Source organism: Miscanthus floridulus, chromosome 15, assembly GCF_019320115.1.
Source record: "Miscanthus floridulus cultivar M001 chromosome 15, ASM1932011v1, whole genome shotgun sequence".
NCBI lineage: Eukaryota > Viridiplantae > Streptophyta > Magnoliopsida > Poales > Poaceae > Miscanthus > Miscanthus floridulus.
This window is the reverse complement of record NC_089594.1, coordinates 60,588,981-60,593,204: the sequence shown is the minus strand read 5'-3', so window position 1 is coordinate 60,593,204 and position 4,224 is coordinate 60,588,981. Positions and strand designations below refer to the sequence as shown.

Here is a 4,224-nt window from a genome sequence, read left to right as displayed (position 1 = left end):
ATGGAGCTCATGAAGTTCTCATGCCTAAGCCCAACATTTAAACACCAAAACCACCTGCTGCACCAAGTCAAACACCAATAGAGATAATAAGAAGCGTATAGTATACAGTGCATTATCTATATGATATTTGAATTCACACTTAATTGAACATAAAATTTGATGAAAACATTTAACATGAAAGTGAAAAAAAAGATCTATCTAATGACAATGTGATTCATCCTAGCCTCTTAAACATTCATAAAAAATAGCATGTGAATCTAAAGTTACACCTACAAGTTGGATATTTTATAAATGGACATGCAATATATATATGCAAATAAAATAGAATTAAGAAATGGGGATTTACCCATCAAAATTTTTGACATCAAGGTAACCAATTTATGGGATGTCGTCTGCTGTGTGGTGAGTTGTGCACCATACATGTGTGCTCTCCATGAAATATGCGAGAGCCCAAAGGTGGAACCATGGAGAGGTTGTCGATGCATTGTCGGTGCAGGCGGTGCTGTTTGGCCCCAGCCATAAATTGGTTACCTTGCTTGTCATCCTATGCTTGTTAGTTGTCCATGCTACCGCTTGTTAGTTGTCCTATTCATGTCAGTTGTCCATGCTACCGCTTGCTTGGATTTGGATGCAACATGTGAACGATGGAGAGATGAGCCACCGAGATGAGTTGGGAAAGGGCCTTGTGTCATCAGTTTGCTGGGCCAACCAAACCTGCAGATGACTAGGGCCTGCTCGACTAGGCCAACAAAATCTAAGTGAGGTTACTTGAATTTTTTTGTTACACCTAAGGTCGTGGACATAGATTCCCTAGGCCCATATATACCCCTGACTTTCAACAAAGTGCAAAAAATGTGAGGCACCATAAACTACATCCCAATGAATGTAACATGAAGGCATCACGTATCACAAAGAAAATTGAATTTTTATTTTTTGAGAATTCAACGAAGGGGGAGAGGATCCCCCACCTGCTTCATTTCAACATTAGTTTGCCCAAGAGGGCTGAATGGGTTCGAAATACATAAGTTTTCCGCGCCACCGCGCTTCACAACTTCGCCTAGAGTTTAAATTGAAATTTTTATTTCATTGCATAATACCAACAATTCACCATTGCATTAGTAATGCAACACATTACAACCAAGTTATTTGGAGACGCACGGTGATAAGAATGATAAAATGCTACCTTTATTCTTCTCCTGTGCCTCAGCAACTGTGAGGTGTAGCATCTCATTGTCCTTGCTGAGGGCATCGATCTCACTCTTCTTTTCCTCCAATGCCGCCTTTAGTTTCCCATTCTCACCATCCTTTTCAGCAACATAATTCTCGAGCTCCTCAATTTTTAGCTTCAGCTTGTTACCTTCAACCTTCTCAGACACTAGTGCTTTCTGGACTGAATTCTTCTCATCAGTTCAGGCGTGAATGCTTCGCATCAAGCTCGTTACAGGATGCTTGCAGCTGTGACACAGAAACGCGGATCTTCACCAGCTCATCCTTCAGCCTATCAGCCTCGGCATCTTTGTTGCGCCCTGCTTCCTCAGCAGCTTCCTTGCTGGCGTGGATTTCCTCTATCTTCCTCTTGAGCCACTCGACTTCCTTCATCAATTTGGCCTTCTCGGCGTCAAATGACTTCACAGCTGCCTCCTTCGCCTCCGCCGATGCAGCCAAGTCCATCTTGAGGCGTTTCACCTCTAATTCAGACATGGCATGTTTCTGCTCTGCTATTAAAATCTCCAAACGAAGCTTATCCTTTTCTCCCTCCACCAAATCCTTCTTGGTTTGGATTTCCTCCACCTTCCTCTTAAGATGCTCCAATTCCTTCATGATTTTTGCTTTCTCGGCGTCAAATGCCTTTGCAGCCGCCTCCTTTGCCTCCACTAATGCACCCAATTCCATCTTAAGGCTCTTAGCCTCTGCTTCGGACATACTTCGTTTCTGCTCTGCGGTCAAAACCTCCAACCGAAGCTTGTCATTTTCACCCTCCAACAAATCCTTGTTGACCTGGAATTCCTCCACCTTCCTCTTAAGATCCTCCAGTTCCTTCAGGATTTCTGCCTTCTCAGCATCAAACTCCTTCGCGAGAACCTCCTTGGCCTCCTCTACCGCACCCAATGCCATCTTGAGGCTCTTAACCTCTGCTTCAAATACACTATGCTCCTGCTCTGCAGTCAAAATCTTTGACCGAAGCTCCTGATTTTGACTCTCCACCATATCCTTGTTGGCCTGGATTTCCTCTACTGTCCTCTTAAGACTGTCCATTTCCTTCATGATTTCTACCTTCTCGGCTTCAGATGACCTTGCAGCTCCCTCCTTTGCCTCCATCAATGCACCCACTACTTGCTTAAGGCACTTAACCTCTGCTTCAGACTGCCTACATTTCTCCTCCGCTGCGAAAACCTCGGACCGAACCTTATCATTTTCTCCCTCCAAAAAATCCTTATTTGTTTGGATTTCCTTCAGCTTCCTCTTAAGATCCTCTAATTCCTCTATGGTTTCTGCATTTTTTGCATCAAATGCCTTCGCGGCCACCTCCTTTGCCTCCGCCAACCCACTCAGTTCCATCTTGAGCCTCTCAATCTCTGCTTCAGACATGTTTTGCTTTTCCTCTGCGATAAGAGCCTCCGACCGAAGCTTGTCATTTTCAGTCTCTGCCAAATCCTTGATGGCCTGAATTTCCTCCAGCCTCCTCTTGCGATCCTCTGATTCCAGGATGATTTTTGTTATCTCATAATTAAACTTATAGTCAGCTGCCTCTTTTGCCTCCGCCAGCGCGCCTAATTCCTTCTTCAGCCTCTCAACCTCTCCTTCAGACTGGCTACATTTTTCCTCTGCGACCAAAACCTCCGACCGAAGCTTATCATTTTCAGCCTTGAAGCTTCTCTCCACCTCTTCCTTGTGGCTTGAGATCGCCTTTGTCTCCTCCAATTGCTTCTCCAGCTTGCCCTTCTCGCCGACCAGCTGGGTAATTTTGTGCTCCAGTTCCCACACCCTGTCCCCAAGTGTGGAGACCTGGTGCGATAGGGTCCGCACCCTGTCATCTGTGAAGAGATCTGCAACATGCGTACTGTACGTTTTAGAGGAGAGCTGGTACACACACACACACCGAATACAGTGCAGATAGAAAAGAAAAGATGATGACTTGGCGCACACCGGTAAACCAAGGCGCGGTCGGCGACGACATGTCTGTCGGCTGTCGCTGTTGTCACGCACTCGTCGGAGGAATGGAAGATGCCTAGCTGTCTCGCTGTGCACCAGCTGAAGCTGCCTCAGCTTGGTAGGGCAACAACTGAATATATACAGACGGAGGAGAGGATGAAGTGTCCATGACTCCATGAGCCAGAGGGAAGAAGCGTGGGGAGACAAGGAAGGGATGGAGTGTGGGTGCAGAAGAGAGATCGAGTGTCCGTGGGGAAGAGGGATGGGTATATTCTGACTATCTAGTAACGAACGACCTCTCATGGGAAATTTAAAATTTAAAGCCGCAGGGATCGGTCATCAGTAACTGCAGTCGCAAGGCATCATGTTTTTTTTCTTTACTTTTTGAAACAGTGCTCCATCACGTATTCTTGTTAGTGCGCGTTTAGTTCGCGAATTTTGGACTACGGTAGCATTTTCGTTTTTATTTGGCAATTAATGTTTAATCATGGATTAATTAGGCTCAAAACGTTTGTCTCACAATTTCCAACCAAACTGTGCAATTAGTTTTTTTCGTCTACATTTAATGCTCCATGCACGTATCGCAAGATTCGATGTGATGGACTACTGTAGCATATTTTGGAAAAATTTTTTGGTAACTAAACAAGCACTAAGTGATGGATCTTGTAAGAATTCAGAGGACAGGACGGTTAGATTCCTTGCAACTCCCAAGGTAATGTACTACTAGTACCTATTTTCTCTTTTTTTTATAATCTATAAGAAAAAACAAGCAACAATTTTTGACAACGCATTATTCATATTTATATAGTTCATCATGGATGGATCTTGTAGTAGTCAATCGGGGCTCCGGAGCTGGAGTTTGTAAAATTTCCGTGTCCAAACGGGGCAGGTACGGTCCTTCCATAATTCCGCAGGCACTGACCACTGAGACGAAGACGGAACAGTATATAGTTCCCAAACAAATAATTGGTAGATCGATGAGTTTTTCAAATGGCTAAAAAAGTTAGAAGCATATTTATTAGGTTCTCTAACAGTTTTCAAAATATCGATCCTAAAATATAGAAGACAATT

The 4,224-nt window shown here is 44.1% G+C and overlaps 1 pseudogene; it reads right to left on the bottom strand.

The window, feature by feature from the left end:
* Window positions 1-1,058: 1,058 nt before the first annotated feature.
* LOC136508147 (uncharacterized) lies at window positions 1,059-3,252 on the bottom strand (annotated as a pseudogene).
* Between the last annotated feature and the right edge of the window lie 972 nt (window positions 3,253-4,224).